The sequence below is a fragment of the Salmo salar genome, chromosome ssa06 (assembly GCF_905237065.1).
Source record: "Salmo salar chromosome ssa06, Ssal_v3.1, whole genome shotgun sequence".
NCBI classification, from domain to species: domain Eukaryota; kingdom Metazoa; phylum Chordata; class Actinopteri; order Salmoniformes; family Salmonidae; genus Salmo; species Salmo salar.
In genome coordinates this window covers 22,613,405-22,636,307 of record NC_059447.1, presented here as the reverse complement: position 1 = coordinate 22,636,307, position 22,903 = coordinate 22,613,405, and the positions used below count along the sequence as shown (strand labels likewise).

The 22,903-nt window shown below is 44.7% G+C and overlaps 1 protein-coding gene across 1 annotated transcript in view; it reads right to left on the bottom strand.

Moving 5' to 3' along the window:
* LOC106606702 (cytoplasmic phosphatidylinositol transfer protein 1) overlaps positions 1-22,903 on the bottom strand; it is a 119,235-nt gene that overhangs the window by 82,465 nt on the left and 13,867 nt on the right.

Sequence of the window (22,903 nt, the reverse complement as noted above, 5' to 3'; positions counted from 1 at the left end):
ATAAGGTGGTGATCGAGTGGTGCCTATGGGACTGGACGGAATAGATGAACAACACAGTGACTATGTAGTCGGGAGAGACTTCATTAGGAGCTCTGATTGGCTGAGGGGGCAGAAAAGAGGCGTCTGATAAATCAGCGGCGTGTTGAAGTGCAGCGAGTAGGCGGACATCGTGATTCCCTGCCTGCCTGGGTCTGTCTGTGTGTCTGTGTGTCTGTGTGGAGGGCCCTGACAGTAACAGGTGATCTGCTTCTCTGCAGATGAAAATAAAACAGAGGAAGAGACACAAACAGACACCTACACACTCTCGCTATTTTCTCTCTTCCACACACACTTTCTCAATATCACTATTTGAGCTCAGTCATTTTACACACATGGCTGGTGTGGGTCATAGCTAGAGAGCAGTGAGAGTCAGATGGTCTGGTCATTCATCCAGCCCCACACAGTGGCCCATCACTGACCTGCTGGCTGTCTGATACGTGGCTTTCAATTACCCCCACAGTCACATATCCTGGTGGAGAACATGTCCAGCTACAGACAGCACCACCACAGCTTCCTAATGGGTTTATTTCTAAATCTATTAAATGACACTGTGTTTGAACTTCAGTACACGTCCTCATACAGTCAATATGTAGGCCTTTATTCACAGTAGTTAAATAGACTCTCATAACCCGGGATTGATACAAAACCACATTGCACTGACATCTCGCTGCAATTTCATATCTGGTAAACGTTGTGAATGTCAACACAAACATAAATTATATTTTAAAGTCGAATGCATTGCGATGTCGCCATACTGCAGTTTCTTTGAATCACGGCCATAGTCAATTAAGCTGTGGGCCCTTTGGTGAGCCCTAATGATCTTGTTTCAGGTTGGGTGTTGTTTGACAAACTCAGTTCCTAAATGTCCTAACTATTTACCTGTCCCTGTAGTTGATGTAGACTATTAGTCCAGCTGATCTTCAGTCAGAAGACAGCCATGAGGAGTCCTATTAGTCCAGCTGATCTTCAGTCAGAAGACAGCCGTGAGGAGTCCTATTAGTCCAGCTGATCTTCAGTCAGAAGACAGTCATGAGGAGTCCTATTAGTCCAGCTGATCTTCAGTCAGAAGACAGTCATGAGGAGTCCTATTAGTCCAGCTGATCTTCAGTCAGAAGACAGCCATGAGGAGTCCTATTAGTCCAGCTGATCTTCAGTCAGAAGACAGCCATGAGGAGTCCTATTAGTCCAGCTGATCTTCAGTCAGAAGACAGTCATGAGGAGTCCTATTAGTCCAGCTGATCTTCAGTCAGAATAGTCATGAGGAGTCCTATTAGTCCAGCTGATCTTCAGTCAGAAGACAGCCATGAGGAGTCCTATTAGTCCAGCTGATCTTCAGTCAGAAGACAGTCATGAGGAGTCCTATTAGTCCAGCTGATCTTCAGTCAGAAGACAGTCATGAGGAGTCCTATTAGTCCAGCAGATCTTCAGTCATAAGACAGTCATGAGGAGTCCTATTAGTCCAGCTGATTTTCAGTCTGAAGACAGTCACGAGGAGTCCTATTAGTCCAGCTGATCTTCAGTCAGAACACAGCCATGAGGAGTCCTATTAGTCCAGCTGATCTTCAGTCAGAAGACAGTCATGAGGAGTCCTATTAGTCCAGCTGATCTTCAGTCAGAAGACAGCCATGAGGAGTCCTATTAGTCCAGCTGATCTTCAGTCTGAAGACAGTCATGAGGAGTCCTTTTAGTCCAGCTGATCTTCAGTCAGAACACAGCCATGAGGAGTCCTATTAGTCCAGCTGATCTTCAGTCAGAAGACAGTCATGAGGAGTCCTGTTAGTCCAGCTGATCTTCAGTCAGAAGACAGCCGTGAGGAGTCCTATTAGTCCAGCTGATCTTCAGTCAGAAGACAGCCATGAGAAGTCCTATTAGTCCAGCTGAACTTCAGTCTGAAGACAGTCGTGAGGAGTCCTATTAGTCCAGCTGATCTTCAGTCAGAACACAGCCATGAGGAGTCCTATTAGTCCAGCTGATCTTCAGTCAGAAGACAGTCATGAGGAGTCATATTAGTCCAGCTGATTTTCAGTCAGATGACAGCCGTGAGGAGTCCGATTAGTCCAGCTGATCTTCAGTCAGAAGACAGTCGTGAGGAGTCCGATTAGTCCAGCTGATCTTCAGTCAGAAGACAGTCGTGAGGAGTCCTATTAGTCCAGCTGATCTTCAGTCAGAAGACAGCCGTGAGGAGTCCTATTAGTCCAGCTGATCTTCAGTCAGAAGACAGCCATGAGGAGTCCTATTAGTCCAGCTGAACTTCAGTCAGAAGACAGTCATGAGGAGTCCTATTAGTCCAGCTGATCTTCAGTCAGAAGACAGTCATGAGGAGTCCTATTAGTCCAGCTGATCTTCAGTCAGAAGACAGTCATGAGGAGTCCTATTAGTCCAGCTGATTTTCAGTCTGAAGACAGTCACGAGGAGTCCTATTAGTCCAGCTGATCTTCAGTCAGAAGACAGTCATGAGGAGTCCTATTAGTCCAGCTGATCTTCAGTCAGAAGACAGTCATGAGGAGTCCTATTAGTCCAGCTGATCTTCAGTCAGAAGACAGTCATGAGGAGTCCTATTAGTCCAGCTGATCTTCAGTCTGAAGACAGTCATGAGGAGTCCTATTAGTCCAGCTGATCTTCAGTCAGAAGACAGCCATGAGGAGTCCTATTAGTCCAGCTGATCTTCAGTCAGAAGACAGCCGTGAGGAGTCCTATTAGTCCAGCTGATCTTCAGTCAGAAGACAGCCATGAGGAGTCCTATTAGTCCAGCTGAGCTTCAGTCAGAAGACAGTCATGAGGAGTCCTATTAGTCCAGCTGATCTTCAGTCAGAAGACAGCCATGAGGAGTCCTATTAGTCCAGCTGATCTTCAGTCAGAAGACAGTCATGAGGAGTCCTATTAGTCCAGCTGATCTTCAGTCAGAAGACAGCCATGAGGAGTCCTATTAGTCCAGCTGATCTTCAGTCAGAAGACAGTCATGAGGAGTCCTATTAGTCCAGCTGAACTTCAGTCAGAAGACAGCCATGAGGAGTCCTATTAGTCCAGCTGATCTTCAGTCAGAAGACAGCCGTGAGGAGTCCTATTAGTCCAGCTGATCTTCAGTCAGAAGACAACCGTGAGGAGTCCTATTAGTCCAGCTGATCTTCAGTCAGAAGACAGCCATAAGGAGTCCTATTAGTCCAGCTGAACTTCAGTCAGAAGACAACCGTGAGGAGTCCTATTAGTCCAGCTGATCTTCAGTCAGAAGACAGCCATGAGGAGTCCTATTAGTCCAGCTGAACTTCAGTCAGAAGACAGTCATGAGGAGTCCTATTAGTCCAGCTGATCTTCAGTCAGAAGACAGCCATGAGGAGTCCTATTAGTCCAGCTGATCTTCAGTCAGAAGACAGTCATGAGGAGTCCTATTAGGGGGCCAAGCTTTAGCTCGTCAGCAGATGATCAAAGAAGACAAACTAGTGCAGCCAACTTCTGAGACAGTCTGCGACAGTTTAAGAAACAACTCTCTAATGATATGAGCTATTCTGATAGAAGTTACACTGTTTTGACTTTTTATTGAGGGCTGGATGGCAACAGAGGCGGAGTTAAACAAACTGGAACAAAATGGTAAGAGTTGGAACTTGGAGCTGTATAGTTCATGTGAACTGTGAATCATCAAACTATGGTTGGTAGGATTCAACAGAGTGTACATGTGTCGGTGCGTGTGTGTGTGTATGTGTGCGTGTCGGTGCGTGTGTGTGTATGCATGTCGGTGCGTGTGTGTGTGTATGCGTGTCGGTGCGTGTGTGTTTGTATGTCGGTGCGTGTGTGTGCGTCGGTTCGTGTGTGTGTGCGTGTCGGTGCGTGTATGTGCGTGTCGGTGCGTGTGTGTGTGTGCGTGTCGGTGCTTGTATGTGTGTTAGTGTCGCTACGTGTGTGTATGTGTGCGTATGTGCGTGTGTGTGTGTGCGTGTCAGTGCGTGTGTGTATGTGTGCATGTCGGTGCGTGTGTGTGTGTGTGTGTGTGCGCGTGTGTGCGTGTCGGTGCGTGTGTGTGTGTGTGTCGGTGCGTGTGTGTATGTGTGCGTGTCGGTGTGTGTGTATGTGTGCGTGTCGGTGCGTGTGTATGTGTGTCGGTGCATGTGTGTATGTGTGCGTGTCGGTGTGTGTGTGTGTGTGTGCGTGTCGGTGTGTGTGCGTGTGTGTGTGCTGCCAGAGGGTCAGTGGAGTAAGGTCCAGTTAATCACGGCCCTGCAGGAGAAGATGAGATATCCTACTGATCTCCACTCGCCCACTGAGATGGCAGACAAGGTGTGAACACACAGGATAGGAGTGGGAATCAGCACACATACGCACACACACACACACACACACACACACACACGAGACACACACACTGCGTGGGTCCCTGGCAGCATGTGGTTGTTCTTCACACAGCTCCATCATACAGAGTGTCCTTACAGAACAGACGCACAATCACACCAGCAGATAACAGATCAGCACAGACACATGCAGCACATTAACTACTGATCTACAGATACTCTGAGCACAGACACATGCAGCACATTAACTACTGATCTACAGATGCTCTGAGCACAGACACATGCAGCACATTAACTACTGATCTACAGATGCTCTGAGCACAGACACATGCAGCACATTAACTACTGATCTACAGATACTCTGAGCACAGACACATGCAGCACATTAACTACTGATCTACAGATACTCTGAGCACAGACACAGAGAGAGCCTCACTTTGAAGCCCACACGTTTCGTTGAAAGACAGCCTTGAAACTAAACTGCAGCTAATTTGACCTGACGGAGGCTATACTGTAGACCTGACGGAGGCTATACTGCAGACCTGATGGAGGCTATACTGCAGACCTGATGGAGGCTATACTGCAGACCTGATGGAGGCTATACTGCAGACCTGATGGAGGCTATACTGCAGACCTGACGGAGGCTATACTGCAGACCTGACGGAGGCTATACTGCAGACCTGATGGAGGCTATACTGCAGACCTGACGGAGGCTATACTGCAACCTGGGAGGCTATACTGCAGACCTGATGGAGGCTATACTGCAGACCTGACGGAGGCTATACTGCAGACCTGATGGAGGCTATACTGCAGACCTGATGGAGGCTATACTGCAGACCTGACAGAGGCTATACTGCAGACCTGATGGAGGCTATACTGCAGACCTGATGGAGGCTATACTGCAGACCTGATGGAGGCTATACTGCATACCTGACAGAGGCTATACTGCAGATGAGAGATTGGCTATAGCAGATTGAACGTTGTCTGTTGGTGCTGCTGCAGCCTAATGAAAAACATGAGCAGGCTTCCTTTTCTTATTTACTGCCAGCTGACCCTTACACTGTTCTACATAGGAAGGTCTTCTTCATTCTATTCTGTCTTGCTGTATGTACAGTGCCAGTCAAAAGTTTGTACACACCTACTCATTAAACTTTATATTTTATTGTTTTGACTATTTTCTACATTGTAGAATAGTAGTGAAAACACCAAAACTATGAAAAAACACAGATGGAATCATGTAGTAACCAAAAAAGTGTTAAAACAAATCAAAATATATTTTATATTCTTCAAAGTAGCCCCCATTTGCCTTGATGACAGCTTTGCACCCTCTTGGCATTCTCTCAACCAGCTTCACCTGGAATGCTTTTCCAATGTTTTGAAGGAGTTCCTACATATGCTGAGCACTTGTTGGCTGTTTTTCCTACACTCTGCGGTCCAACTCATCCCAAACCATCTCAATTGGGTTGAGGTCGGGGGACTGTGGAGGCCAGGTCATCTGATGAAGCACTCCATCACTCTCCTTCTTGGTCAAATAGCCTGGAGGTGTGTTTTGTTTTGAAAAACAAATGATAGTGCCACTAAGCACAAACCAGATGGGATGGTGTATCGCTGCAGAATGCTGTGGTAGCCATGCTGGTTAAGTGTGCCTTGAATTCTAAATAAATCACTGACAGTCTCACCAGCAAAGCACCCCCACACCTCCTCCTCCATGCTTCACGGTGGGAATCACACATGCGGAGATCATTCATTCACCTACTCTTCGTCTCACAAAGACCTGCCAGTTGGAAGCAAAAATGTCATATTTGGACTCATCAGACCACGGTCTATTTTCCATTGCTCGTGTTTCTTGGCCCAAGCAAGTCTTTTCTTTTTATTGGTGTCCTTTAGTGGTGGTTTCTTTGCAGCAATTTGACCATGAAGGCCTGACTCACACAGTCTCCTCTGAACAGTTGATGTTGAGATGCGTCTGTTATTTGAACTCATTTATTTGGGCCGTAATCTGAGGCTGGTAACTCTAATGAATTTATACTCTGCAGCAGAGGTAACACTGGGTCTTACTTTCCTGTGGCGGTCCTCATGAGGGTCAGTTTCATCATAGCGCTTGATGGTTTTTGAGACTGCACTTGAAAAAACTTTCAAAGTTCTTGAAATCTTCCGGAGTGACTGACCTTCATGTCTTAAAGTATTGATGGGCTGTCGTTTCTCTTTGCTTATTTGAGCTGTTCTTGCCATAATATGGACTTGGTCTTTTACCAAATAGGGCTATCTTCTATGAGAGACTGACAGCATCACTTCTTGTTTTTATAAGAAACAATGTGTTGAAAATCCCAAATTGTTTGCATAGTAAACTTACACACAGGCCTTTTCACAGTCCCCACATCCAGAACAAATTCAATAAAGCCTACAGTATTATGTAGAGCCCTTATTGCATGGAACTTCCTTCCATCTCATTTTGCTCAAATAAACAGCAAACCTGGTTTGAAAAAACAGATAAAGCAACACCTCACGGCACAACGCCTCTCCCCTATTTGACCTAGATAGTTTGTGTGTATGCATTGATAGAGTATGTAGGCTACGTGTGCCTTTTTAAACAATTTATGTAATTCTGCCCTTGAGCTGTTCTTGTCTATTGATGTTATGTATTATGTAATTCTGTATTATGTTTCATGTTTTGTGTGGACCCTAGGAAGAGTAGCTGCTGCTTTTGCAACAGCTAATGGGGACCCTAATAAAATACCAAAATTCCTTGTCACTACACAACTGATTGGCTCAAACGCATTATGAAGGAAAGAAATTTTACAAATAAACTTTTAACAAGGCACACCTGTTAATTGAAATTAATTCCAGGTGACTACATCATGAAGCTGGTTGAGAGAATGCCAAGAGTGTGCAAAGCTGTCATCAAGGCAAAATGTGGCTACTTTGAAGAATCTCAAAAGTAAAATATATTTTAATTTGTTTAACACTTTTTTGGTTACTACACGATTACATATGTGTTATTTCATAGTTTTGATGTCTTCACTATTATTACATTTACATTTTAGTCATTTAGCAGACGCTCTTATCCAGAGCGACTTACAGTAGTGAATGCATACATTTCATAAAAAAAATTCCCCGTACTGGTCCCCCATGGCAATCGAACCCACAACCCTGGCGTTGCAAACACCATGCTCTACCAACTGAGCCACAAGGGAAAATGTAGAAAATAGTAAAAATAAAGAAAAACCCTGGAATGAGTAGGTGTGTCCAAACTTTTGACTGGTACTGTACGTATATATGATATTGTAACATTGTTATAAAAATAAATCATAGCATGAGTGTATGTATTTTTGTATAGTATTTATTACAGATCCCCATTAGCTGCTGCCAAGTCTTCTTCCTCCTCCTGGGGTCCAGACACATTAAGGCACATCACAAAATAAACAAACAAAACAATTAAACAGTACATCATATAACATCATTACACCACTACATTTATACAGCACAACATTTATAATACCACCATACAACAATATTAAAATGTACGTGTGTAGCGTGCGTGTGCCAGTGTGTGAGTGTGTGTGTGTAGAGTGCATGTGCTAGTGTGTGAGTGTGTAGAGTGCATGTGCTAGTGCGTGAGTGTGTAGAGTGCATGTGCTAGTGCGTGAGTGTGTAGAGTGCGTGTGCGAGTGTGCGAGTGTGTGTGTGTGTAGAGTGCCTGTGCTAGTGTGAGTGTGTAGAGTGCATGTGCGAGTGTGTGTGTGTGTGTGTGTGTGTGTATAGAGTGTTTGTGCGAGTGTGAGTATGTGTGTGTGTTTAGAGTGTGTGTGTGAGTGTGAGTGTGTAGAGTGCTTGTGCTAGTATGAGTGTGTGTGTGTATGTGTAGAGTGCTTGTGCTAGTATGAGTGTGTAGAGTGCATGTGCTAGTGTGTGAGTGTGTAGAGTGTGTGTGTGTGAGTGTGTGTGCGTGTAGAGTGCATGTGTGTGTGTGTGTGTGCTAGTGTGAGTGCAGGTGCTAGTGTGTGAGTGTGTGCGTGTGTGTGTGTGTAGAGTGCGTGTGCTAGTGTGAGTGTGTGTTCGTGTGTGTAGAGTGCGTGTGCTAGTGTGTGTGTGAAATGTGTATTTGTGTCTTGTTGTTGTTTCTGGCCACCTCATCTGCTCAGCGTGCTATAGCAAGACCTCTCCGCTCACTGCCAGTCAGGATGGGGCACAGCTGGTGCTGCCTGCATGGAGCTGGGTCCCCCTCCCTCTGACATCTGTTGCTTTTGTCTGTCCGTCCCAGCAGACCCAACAAACAGATCTGGTCAAGGCCAACCTGACCCTGTCCTCTGTAGTGTGTGCCAAGGTTTTATTATGCATTGACATGTACATAGAGCATTCATACACGTACACACACACACACACACACACACACACACACACACACACACACACACACACCTCTATGTAGATGTTCACACACACACACACACCAGTCCCAAACACTGACACACATTGTCATCGACTGGCTTGCGTTGTGTTGGCACTCCAGGATGTATTCAGACAAGCAGCAGCCCTGGCCAGGGGTCAAACTATTTCAGAAGCAGTGTGGATCCTAGTTGTATAGTATTAGGCTTTGCTGACAGCCTATACAAACTATATAGTTCATGTGAGGGCTGAGCAGGCTGCATGCCAGCCCTGGATGCCTGTGTGTCAGTCATTTTGTGTGACTCAGATCCCATACTATTTCTAATATAGTGCACTACTTTTGACCAGAGCCCTATAGTTCCTGTTCAAAAGTAGTTCACTAAATAGGAAATAGGGTGCCATTTGGGAGACAACCATTCTCTACACAGTAGAGCAGAGAGGGAAGGTGCCTGTCCAGCTCTGCTCACTGGGATTTCACTTCCTCACACTCTCTCTCTTTCTGGCACGTCCCATTAGGTAAATCAACCAATCAGCGGAGCAACATGCCTGTCAATCCCTCACTGAGAGGAGGGGTGGGGAAGAGACAGAGACGGCGGTACAGAGATGGGGGGTACGGAGGAGAGAAAGGGGGATATTCCCCTTGAGAGACCAGTCCAGAGAGAGAGAGAGAGAAACACTAGTATGAGAAGCAGCCATTGAAACTCTCCCAGTCACGACTACCCAAACTCAATGCCATTGTATTCCATGTATCCTCTCAAGATACCAATAGTTCAGTACTGAGGCAGTGTTAGCAATATAGTGCACTACTTTTGACCAGAGCCCTATGAGGAAGAGGGTGCCATTTGGGATGCAGAGAGAGGGTGTTGTGCAGGGAGCAGGCTTGATGTCTCTGTGTGGAGTGGTATTGTCTGTGTTATGATCCAGTCAGGGAGACCTTTAGAATGATGATACCATTACACCATCAGAGACTGAACTTTAGGTTAGAAGTCCATCTAGAGTAAACCATTTCACACCCTTTCTTTGAAATATGGTACTGTGTGTTATAGGCTACATCTGTGTTTCTGTGTGTTTCTCTGTGTGTGTGTGTGTGTGTGTGTGTGTGTGTTGTGTGTGTGTGTGTGTGTGTGTGTGTGTGTGTGTGTGTGTGTGTGGGTGAGTGAGTAAACATACTTTAATGACTGCTACTGAATGGAATGAGGCCATGGGTCAGCTAGACTCCAGTGGTCCTAGGAGAACATCACTTCATCTTCAGAGACGACTAATCAGCAGTGTCGCTGCACACGTTCCCATGGCAACCGGGGATAGTCACTCACCTCTGTGCTCGGGTCAAATCTCAGTTATTTTCCCTGTGTGTGAATGTGTTTTTCTCTACTTGTCTACGATATCGCTATCTCTCGCCCAATGCTACAGCCTACATTAACCCCTAGCCTACCTCTGGCCTGAGGCAGAGCATGTACTATGCATGGGGACAGATAGCAGACTGAAATCTCAGCTCATTTTAATGTATGCGGAGAGACATCTCTATGATTCTCTATGGTTGGCCTTCAGACCCTGTGTAGATGGGATCTATAATTAGACTGATGGTTCACAGAGGTGATGGGGCACGGTTCATTGGCTCACTGATGGTGAAGTGGGAGCTCAGTTCACAGGGTTCAAACCACAACAGACTATGATGCGCACCTTCAGAAGAGTGTGAGAGGAAGTCGTGGTGTGTGTGTGTGACCCTTACACTCTACTACATCACACCCGGTATTACAGACCCTTACACTCTACTACATCACACCCAGTATTACAGACCCTTACACTCTACTACATCACACCCGGTATTACAGACCCTTACACTCTACTACATCACACCCAGTATTACAGACCCTTACACTCTACTACATCACACCCAGTATTACAGACCCTTACACTCTACTACATCACACCCGGTATTACAGACCCTTACACTCTACTACATCACACCCAGTATTACAGACCCTTACACTCTACTACATCACACCCGGTATTACAGATCCTTACACTCTACTACATCACACCCGGTATTACAGACCTTTACACTCTACTACATCACACCCAGTATTACAGACCCTTACACTCTACTACATCACACCCGGTATTACAGACCCTTACACTCTACTACATCACACCCAGTATTACAGACCCTTACACTCTTCTACATCACACCCAGTATTACAGACCCTTACACTCTACTACATCACACCCGGTATTACAGACCCTTACACTCTACTACATCACACCCGGTATTACAGACCCTTACACTCTACTACATCACACCCAGTATTACAGACCCTTACACTCTACTACATCACACCCAGTATTACAGACCCTTACACTCTACTACATCACACCCAGTAGTATGGTGCTTTCAGCTGCACCCTGTCTCTCTCTCCTGTTCATCTGGCTGTGATAGACATGGCCCTAACTCAAACACAGACACTAATGTGTCAGTCCTGTTCTATTTAAAGCAGCCATTGTTTGTTCCTGAAGAGACAGGATGTCCACAGTAAACTAGGTTTGGGGTGAGAGATGGGGGAAGTGAGACAGGAGGAAGGGGTGAGAGATAGGGGAAGTGAGACAGGAGGAAGGGGTGAGAGATAGGGGAAGTGAGACAGGAGGAAGGGGTGAGAGATAGGGGAAGTGAGACAGGAGGAAGGGGTGAGGAGGGGTGAGAGAGAGGGAGAAAGGTGATGGAAGATTTCCTGCTCTGTTTAGCTAAACAGTGATAGCTCGTTATACACCAAGCAATCATATAAGAACCCCATGTTATTATAGGCCAATAAGAACCTCCAAATCATCTATCTAAGGATGCTTAGACTGTAGACTGTACCACACACACAGAGAGCGTGTTCCCATCCTAGTAGGATTTGCATGACCATATCAACCCCCCTACAGTAACAACTCCATACAGCAGCCTCTACACTGTAGATGAAAGCCTAGATGTGTTTTTAGCCTGGATTAGACCTTACATAACAGAGCTTGCTGACTGTACATTACACTACTTTATTGTGAGTCTCCTCTTTCATCTGTGCTTAGATTAGCTCTCAAGTCCTGAGTTGTGCTTTTTCATGCCAGATGGTGGAACAGATGACTGTGTGTGTGTGTGTGTGTGTGAGGTGAGACCTCAGGATCTTTCTTTTTCAGAGTGGAAAAATGTACACAGTTAGAGGATACGAGAGGAGTAGAGAGGAGAGGATATGAGAGGAGAGGAGTGGAGGAGAGGATATGAGAGGAGTAGAGAGGAGAGGATATGAGAGGAGAGGAGGAGAGGATATGAGAGGAGTAGAGGAGGAGAGGATATGAGAGGAGTAGAGATGAGGGGAGTAGAGAGGATATGAGAGGAGTAGAGGAGAGGAGGAGAGGATATGAGAGGATTAGAGATGAGAGGAGTAGAGAGGATATGAGAGGAGTAGAGGAGAGGAGGAGAGGATATGAGAGGAGTAGAGATGAGAGGAGTAGAGAGGATATGAGAGGAGTAGAGGAGAGGAGGAGAGGATATGAGAGGAGTAGAGGAGAGGAGGAGAGGATATGAGAGGAGTAGAGAGGAGAGGATATGAGAGGAGAGGAGGAGAGGAGGAGAGGATATGAGAGGAGTAGAAAGGAGAGGAATAGAGGATATGAGAGGAGTAGAGGAGAGGATATGAGAGGAGTAGAGAGGATATGAGAGGAATGGAGATGAGAGGAGTAGAGAGGAGATGAGAGGAGATGAGAGGAGTAGAGAGGATATGAGAGGAGTAGAGATGAGAGGAGTAGAGAGGATATGAGAGGAGTAGAGATGAGAGGAGTAGGAGAGGAAAGGATATGAGAGGAGATGAGAGACTAGAGCTGTTCTGGACACAGTGCACAGCCAGAGATATCAGGTCACAAAGACATCTAGGCCAAATACTTAATGTGAATACACAGGGCAAAGAAAAACTACACTGAAACACAGATATAAAAAAGCCCAGCTCACTACAGCTGTTGATATAAACAGCTGTTACATAATAGCTGTGGTTGGTAATGGTGTAGAAAATATAGGCCAGTGAATATGTGTTAACATTAGGTCCCTGGATGAAAGATAAATTGTACTTCATAACCTAACAGCCAATTTATGCTTGATCCGAAAATGTGGAGGGAGGCGCCGTATGGAGGGTGTGACGCAATAGCGGAGCCTCCGGAGGCATGCAGAGGCCAATACCGCATCGCCGTGCACCTCTCAAATGTTGGAACAACGCGGAGGGCTCCGTATAGCTCCGCATTGACATGACTGGTTGACAGTAGGTTGGGGCGGGAGGTCCTGTAGAAACACAAACTCATTTCCTTGACAACTTCCTTCACAACAGCTCTGCACTGCTCAGCGAAGGGTAAGAAGTATGAACATCCTGAGGCCGTATCACTGTAAATGCTGCACGGCCAATGCAGACGTTGGATTGACCATGCAGCGCCTTTAAGGGCAATTCCACAGTAACGGAATTTCACTTTAAAATCTAGGCCAAACAAAATTAATTATTTCAAATTTTAACAAACCATACAACTCTACGCACAAGGACTACTTTCAACAATTTACACTGAACATTTGACAAAAACGAATTCAGTGGAAGAACTGTGCACACATCTTCCAAAAACTCTTAAATATCTGCTCCCAATAAAGATTCAAAGATTTCTGCAGAAAGAATGGGGTGTCACCTTGAGTTTGAAAAAATATATTTTGGTTATTGAATTACAGTAAGTGAAGTGGATTTACACCGGGTAATGGAATTACATCATGGGTCCCTGATCTGTACTACAAATAATTGCAGAATTATGAATATCATTCTACTCATGTTTCACAAGTTTGGACATCACAGCACAACACAGCAGAGATCAGTAGAGTACAGTGCAGAACAATACAGCAGAGATCAGTAGAGTACAGTGCACAACACAGCAGAGATCAGTAGAGTACAGTGCACAACACAGCAGAGATCAGTAGAGTACAGTGCAGAACAATACAGCAGAGATCAGTAGAGTACAGTGCAGAACAATACAGCAGAGATCAGTAGAGTACAGTGCAGAACAATACAGCAGAGATCAGTAGAGTACAGTGCAGAACAATACAGCAGAGATCAGTAGAGTACAGTGCACAACACAGCAGAGATCAGTAGAGTACAGTGCACAACACAGCAGAGATCAGTAGAGTACAGTGCACAACACAGCAGAGATCAGTAGAGTACAGTGCACAACACAGCAGAGATCAGTAGAGTACAGTGCACAACACAGCAGAGATCAGTAGAGTACAGTGCAGAACAATACAGCAGAGATCAGTAGAGTACAGTGCAGAACAATACAGCAGAGATCAGTAGAGTACTGTGCAGAACAATACAGCAGAGATCAGTAGAGTACAGTGCACAACAATACAGCAGAGATCAGTAGAGTACAGTGCAGAACAATACAGCAGAGGTCAGTAGAGTACAGTGCTGAACAATACAGCAGAGATCAGTAGAGTACAGTGCACAACAATACAGCACAGCAGAGATCAGTAGAGTACAGTGCACAACAATACAGCAGAGATCAGTAGAGTACAGTGCAGAACAATACAGCACAGCAGAGATCAGTAGAGTACAGTGCAGAACAATACAGCACAGCAGAGATCAGTAGAGTACAGTGCAGAACAATACAGCACAGCAGAGATCAGTAGAGTACAGTGCACAACAATACAACACAGCAGAGATCAGTAGAGTACAGTGCACAACAATACAACACAGCAGAGATCAGTAGAGTACAGTGCAGAACAATACAGCACAGCAGAGATCAGTAGAGTACAGTGCACAACAATACAGCACAGCACAGATCAGTAGAGTACAGTGCACAACAATACAACACAGCAGAGATCAGTAGAGTACAGTGCAGAACAATACAGCAGAGATCAGTAGAGTACAGTGCAGAACAATACAGCACAGATCAGTAGAATACAGTGCAGAACAATACAGCACAGCAGAGATCAGTAGAGTACAGTGCAGAACAATACAGCACAGCAGAGGTCAGTAGAGTACAGTGCACAACAATACAGCAGAGATCAGTAGAGTACAGTGCAGAACAATACAGCACAGCAGAGATCAGTAGAGTACAGTGCACAACAATACAGCAGAGATCAGTAGAGTACAGTGCAGAACAATACAGCACAACAGAGATCAGTAGAGTACAGTGCAGAACAATACAGCACAGCAGAGATCAGTAGAGTACAGTGCAGAACAATACAGCACAGCAGAGATCAGTAGAGTACAGTGCACAACAATACAGCGGAGATCAGTAGAGTACAGTGCAGAACAATACAGCACAGCAGAGATCAGTAGAGTACAGTGCAGAACAATACAGCACAGCAGAGATCAGTAGAGTACAGTGCACAACAATACAGCACAGCACAGATCAGTAGAGTACAGTGCAGAACAATACAGCACAGATCAGTAGAGTACAGTGGAAAAAAATACAACACAGCAGAGATCAGTAGAGTACAGTGCAGAACAATACAGCACAGCAGAGATCAGTAGAGTACAGTGCAGAACAATACAGCACAGCAGAGATCAGCAGAGTACAGTGCAGAACAATACAGCACAGCAGAGATCAGTAGAGTACAGTGCAGAACAATACAGCACCGCTCAGTAGAGTACAGTGGACAAAAATACAATACAGCAGAGATCAGTAGAGTACAGTGCAGAACAATACAGCACAGCTCAGTAGAGTACAGTGCACAACAATACAGCACAGCAGAGATCAGTAGAGTACAGTGCAGAACAATACAGCACAGCAGAGATCAGTAGAGTACAGTGCAGAACAATACAGCACAGCAGAGATCAGTAGAGTACAGTGCAGAACAATACAGCACAGCAGAGATCAGTAGAGTACAGTGCAGAACAATACAGCACAGCAGAGATCAGTAGAGTACAGTGCACAACAATACAACACAGCAGAGATCAGTAGAGTACAGTGCAGAACAATACAGCACAGCACAGATCAGTAGAGTACAGTGCACAACAATACAACACAGCAGAGATCAGTAGAGTACAGTGCAGAACAATACAGCAGAGATCAGTAGAGTACAGTGCACAACAATACAACACACCAGAGAACAGTAGAGTACAGTGCAGAACAATACAGCACAGATCAGTAGAGTACAGTGCAGACCAATACAGAACAGCAGAGATCAGTAGAGTACAGTGCAGAACAATACAACACAGCAGAGATCAGTAGAGTACAGTACAGAACAATACAGCACAGCAGAAATCAGTAAAGTACAGTGCAGAACAATACAGCACAGCAGAGATCAGCAGAGTACAGTGCAGAACAATACAGCACAGCAGAGATCAGTAGTGTACAGTGCAGAACAATACAGCACAGATCAGCAGAGATTTGACTGTACTGTACTCTGCTCTACTCACAGTACTCTGTTCTACTCACTGTACTCTACTCTGCTATACACACTGTACAGTACTCTACTCACCTCACTGTACAGTACTCTACTCTACTCACTGTACTGTACTCTACTCTGCTCTGCTCTACTTACTGTACTCTACTCTGGTCTACTCACTGTACTCTGCTCTACTCACTGTACTGTACTCTGCTCTGCTCACTGTACTGTACTGTACTCTGCTCTGCTCTGCTCACTGTACTGTACTCTACTCTGCTCTGCTCTACTCACTGTACTGTACTCTACTCTGGTCTACTTACTGTACTCTACTCACTGTACTCTACTCTACTCACTGTACTCTACTCTGCTATACACACTGTACAGTACTCTACTCACTGTACTCTGCTCTACTCACTGTACAGTACTCTACTCTGCTCTACTCACTGTACTCTACTCTACTCTGGTCTACTCACTGTACTGTACTCTGCTCTGCTCACTGTACTGTACTGTACTGTACTCTGCTCTGCTCTCCTCACTGTACTGTACTCTGGTCTACTTACTGTACTCTACTCACTGTACTCTACTCTACTCACTGTACTCTACTCTGCTCTACTCACTGTACTCTACTCTACGCTGGTCTACTCGCTGTACTGTACTCTACTCACTGTACTCTATTCTGCTCTGCTCTACTCACTGTGCTGTACTGTACTCTGCTCTACTCACTGTACAGTACTCTACTCTACTCTGGTCTACTTACTGTACTGTACTCTACTCAATGTACTCTACTCACTGTACTGTACTATGCTCTACTCACTGTACTCTGCTCTGCTCACTGTACTCTGCTCTGCTCTACTCACTGTACTGTACTCTGCTCTACTCACTGTACTGTACTCTGCTCTACTCTGCTCTACTCACTATACTCCGCTCTGCTCTACTCAGCTCTACTCTGCTCTACTTACTGTACAGTGCTCTACTCACTGTACTGTGCTCTACTCACTGTACTGTGCTCTGCTCTACTCACTGTACTGTACTCTACACACTGTACTCTATTCTGCTCTACTCACTGTACTCTGCTCTGCTCACTATACTCTGCTCTACTCACTATACTCTGCTCTACTCTGCTCTACTCACTGTACTCTGCTCTACTCACTGTACTCTACTCACTGTACTGTACTCTACTCACTGTACTCTACTCACTGTACTGTACTCTACTCTGCTCTACTCACTGTACTGTGCTCTACTCACTGTACTGTGCTCTACTCTACTCACTGTACTCTGCTCTACTCACTGTACTGTACTCTGCTCTAATCACTGTACTGTGCTCTACTCTACTCGACTCACTGTACTGTGCTCTACTCACTGTACTCTGCTCTACTCACTGTACTGTACTCACTGTACTGTACTCTGCTCTACTCACTGTACTGTACTGTACTGTACTCTACTCACTCTACTGTACTCTACTCACTGTACTGTGCTCTGCTCTACTCACTGTACTGTGCTCTACTCTACTCTACTCACTGTACTGTGCTCTACTCACTGTACTGTGCTCTACTCTGCTCTACTCACTGTACTGTACTCACTGTACTGTACTCTGCTCTACTCACTGTACTCACTCTACTCACTGTACTGTGCTCTACTCTGCTCTACACACTGTACTGTGCTCTACTCTGCTCTACTCACTGCACTCTGCTCTACTCACTGTGCTCTACTCACTGTACTGTGCTCTACTTACTCTGCTCTACTCACTGTACTGTGCTCTACTCTGCTCTACTCACTCTACTCACTGTACTGTGCTCTACTCTCCTCTACACACTGTACTGTGCTCTACTCTACTCACTGCACTCTGCTCTACTCACTGTGCTCTACTCACTGTACTGTGCTCTACTCTGCTCTACTCACCGTACTGTGCTCTACTCACTGTACTGTGCTCTACTCTGCTCTACTCACTGTACTCTACTCACTGTACTGTACTCTACTGTACTCACTGTACTGTACATACATCTATAAATCTAAATATACATATATGATAGGTTCAGATCTGGTCCAGTCCGTCTGAGGACATTAACATCGAGGCCAGGGCCTCCCGAGTGGCACAGCGGTCTCACTACAGACCCGGGTTCGATCCCAGGCTGTGTCGCAGACCCAGCGTTGTCCGGGTTAGGGGAGGGTTTGGCCGGCCAGGATGTCCTTGGCCCATTGCGCTTAAGCGACTCCTAGTGCTGGGCCGTATGCATACACGCTGACTTCGGTCATGTACATTGGTGCGGCTGGCTTCCGGGTTAAGCAAGCAGTGTGTCAAGAAGCAGTGTGGCTTGACAGGGTCGTGTTTAGGAGGATGCATGGCTCTCGACCTTTACCTCTCTTGAGTCGATACGGGAGTTGCAGCGATGGAACAAGACTAACTACCAATTGAATATCATGAAATTGGGGAGAAAAAGGAGTAAAAAGTACAGTAATTACTGATTTTTTTTGTAATTCCATTACCAGTTTGGTAACAGAATTACAAGTTTTAAATCACTATAATTAATTGGTAGGTCTACCATTACTAGTTACTTCTGTGAACTTTCATTATCCTCCCTCCTGAGGGAGAGAAATGTGAAAATATCTTAAAGATACCTGCTGTTTGTGGGTTTCTGTTAATGGAATTACAAGGCACAAGGATATATTTCCTAAACTTACAGAAGGTAAACCATTTCTCCAAAACTAAATATAAGTGTTGATATTAGTTGGCGTCAACATTATTGTGTTTTGATGACATTATTTCTAATACCTTTATACTTTTTCTGGTATTTGTTTTCTAAGACCCCTTTTCCATCTGTTTATCCACAAATCAAAGCTTTTACTTATTCCTAATTTTAAGATGGGAAAACGGTTGAAAAATGTATTTATGCCTTAATTCCCCAAAAATAGACTCTTAGCTTTCATTTGACACCCAATTTGATATGCTCCTATAAACTTCACATTGGTGCACGAGTCATTTTCCATGGAAACGATAGCCAATAAAAGACAGGTTCTAACAGCCGTGTAAATCCTACTGTATCATTAGAAAACACTGAATTACATTAATTTCATATCAGTTTGTTGACAGGAATATGTAAGTGAGAATGTGTTTTAAAAGGTGTGCCTTGCCAAAAGTTAATTTGTGGAATTCCTTTCCTTAAAGTGTTTGAGCTAATCAGTTGTGTTGTGACAAGGTGGGGGTGGTATACAGAAGATAGCCCTATTTGGTAAAACACCAAGTCCATATTATGGCAAGAACAGCTCAAATAAGCAAAGAGAAACGACAGCCCATCAATACTTTAAGACATGAAGGTCAGTCAATAAGAAGCAATTCAAGAACTTGAAAGTTTCTTCAAATGCAGTGGCAAAATCCATCAAGCGTATGATGAAACTGGCTCTCATGAGGACCGCCACAGGAAAGGAAGACAGAGTTACCTCTAATGCAGAGGATAAGTTCATTAGAGTTACCAGCCTCAGATTGCAGCCCAAATAAATGCTTCACAGAGTTCAAGTAAGAGACACATCTCAACATCAACTGTTCAGAGGAGACTGTGTGAATCAGGACTTCATGGTCGAATGAGTAGGTGTGTCCAAACCTTTGACTGGTTGTGTATTACTCAGCATACAGACTTCTCCCTCCACCCCCAGTGTCTCTGTCCATTATCAACAGCCGTCTATAAATGAATAAACAGTATTACCCAGTGTCTGTCCATTATCAACAGCCGTCTCTAAATGAATAAACAGTATTACCCAGTGTGTCTGTCCATTATCAACAGCCGTCTCTAAATGAATAAACAGTATTACCCAGTGTGTCTGTCCATTATCAACAGCCCGTCTCTAAATGAATAAACAGTATTACCCAGTGTGTCTGTCCATTATCAACAGCCGACTCTAAATGAAAACAGTATTACCCAGTGTGTCTATCCATTATCAACAGCCGTCTCTAAATGAATAAGCAGTATTACCCAGTGTGTCTGTCCATTATCAACAGCCGTCTCTAAATGAATAAACAGTATTACCCAGTGTGTCTGTCCATTATCAACAGCCGTCTCTAAATGAATAAACAGTATTACCCAGTGTGTCTGTCCATCATCAACAGCCGTCTCTAAATGAATAAACAGTATTACCCAGTGTGTCTGTCCATTATCAACAGCCGTCTCTAAATGAATAAACAGTATTACCCAGTGTGTCTGTCCATTATCAACAGCCGTCTCTAAATGAATAAACAGTATTACCCAGTGTGTCTGTCCATTATCAACAGCCGTCTCTAAATGAATAAACAGTATTACCCAGTGTGTCTGTCCATTATCAACAGCCGTCTCTAAATGAATAAACAGTATTACCCAGTGTGTCTGTCCATTATCAACAGCCGTCTCTAAATGAATAAACAGTATTACCCAGTGTGGGCCAAGCTTAGTGGGCTCTTTCAGCCCCAACTGGGCTAAATCATAGAATGACTCTCAAATGGCACCCTACATCGTGCATTAATATGGGCCCTGGTCAAAAGTAGTGCACTTTATAGGGAACAGGGTGTTGTTTGGGATGCAGCCATTCTCTAATGTAGTCTGCCTGGGGAGTCTGCATGACTCTCCAAAGTGTGTGTGGTAGACAGACTCCATCACAGTAATAGCTAATGGGCCGTGTCCTCCAGACAGAGTAACACAGTGACATAACTCAACCGTAACACTGACAACTGATTGGCTGGGAGGTACATCAGTGTCCTCCCACCCACAGCGGCGTTGACAGAAAGCGGATGCTTCCGGTTTTCAGGGATACAGTATTTTCAACCTAACTTCCGTTTCCCCTGAAAAACGTCTTTCTACTCCTGCTACGTTAGGTTAGTGTTCTCCTGCTGCTTCACTAGCCCTGATACAGACTCCATTATTTACACTCAATGTTCCATAATACTGGATGCTACTACAGCCATATCAAGGCTAGCTACCTTTATCTGAGATACGGTTCAATAGCCTTGGATGAATTACAGGCTAATACAGGTGTATAATAAGACGTGCCTTGCTGTAGAGGATTTTTGAGGGATGGCAACGGAAGTGTTGTCAGGTGTTCTATAGAGGATAGCGATCAAGAAAGACAGACTGTTCTGCTAAAAGTCCATTTGTTTGTGAAACAGTCATGCTTTTATTTCAGTTCATATCAGAACATAGCCATGAGTGTTACACTGAGAATGAATAGTGTTGAAATGGTCCTGCTGTGATGAAGTGGAAGTTACATGGGCTAATCTGGTGACTGACTATTGTAGATACAAACAGCATGTGTAAGTGATGCATTGTTTAGTCAGTCCACACGCACACACACACACACACACACTCTGGAGTCTTTCTACAACACACACACACACTCTGGAGTCTTTCTACAACACACACACACACACACACACACGCACTCTGGAGTCTTTCTACAACACACACACACACACTCTGGAGTCTTTCTATGACACACACACACACACACACACACACACACTCTGGAGTCTTTCTACAACACACACACACACACACTCTGGAGTCTTTCTATGACACACACACACACTCTGGAGTCTTTCTATGACACACACACACACTCTGGAGTCTTTCTACAACACACACACACTCTGGAGTCTTTCTACAACACACACACACACACACACTCTGGAGTCTTTCTACAACACACACAAACACTGTCACGTCCTGACCATAGAAAGCTTTTATTTTCTATGGTAGAGTTGGTCAGGGTGTGACAGGGGGTTTTGTCTAGTTTAAATGTTCTGTTGTGTGGTTCTAGTTTCTGTATTTCTATGTTGTTTTTGGGGGATGATCTCTAATTAGAGGCAGCTGGTCATCATTGTCTCTAATTGGGGATCATATTTAAGTTGTTGTTTTTCCCACTAGGTTTTGTGGGAGATTATTTGGAGGTAGTGTATGTTTCACCTCTTTGTCACAGTTTGTTATTTTGTTTAGTAGTTTATTTGTATGTCTTGCATAGTTTCACAGTTATAATAAAATGTGGAACGATACACACGCTGCGCCTTGGTCCGCTCCTTCATACGACAATCATGACACACACACTCTGGAGTCTTTCTATGACACACACAAACACACTCTGGAGTCTTTCTACAACACACACAAACACACTCGAGTCTTTCTACAACACACACAAACACACTCGAGTCTTTCTACAACAAACACACTCTGGAGTCTTTATATGACAAACACAAACACTCTGGAGTCTTTCTACAATACACACAAACACACTCTGGAGTCTTTCTATGACAAACACAAACACACTCTGGAGTCTTTCTACAATACACACAAACACACTCTGGAGTCTTTCTATGACAAACACAAACACTCTGGAGTCTTTCTACAATACACACAAACACACTCTGGAGTCTTTCTATGACACACACACTTCATTCAGAGAGATTTCCTCTCCAAGGTGTCTTCAGAGCAAGTCCAGTCCAGGCCAACAGCATGACTAAAAGTACTGCAGTTACAGTGCTGGCTGGCACTGAGAGCTCCAGAGAGCTCAATGGAGACACGCGCGCGCGCGCGCACACACACACACACACACACACACACACACACACACACACACACACACACACACACACACACACACACACACACACACACACACACACACACACACACACACACACACACACACACACACACACACACACACACACACAAATGCAGTTTTATTAGAAAGGATATGCAGAGTAGACACTTCCACTGTTTTCTAAAGTGGTTGGCAGAGTAACAATGACACTCTCATTTGTTGTTCTCTCTCTGTGTTCCCTCCATTCTTCAGGCCT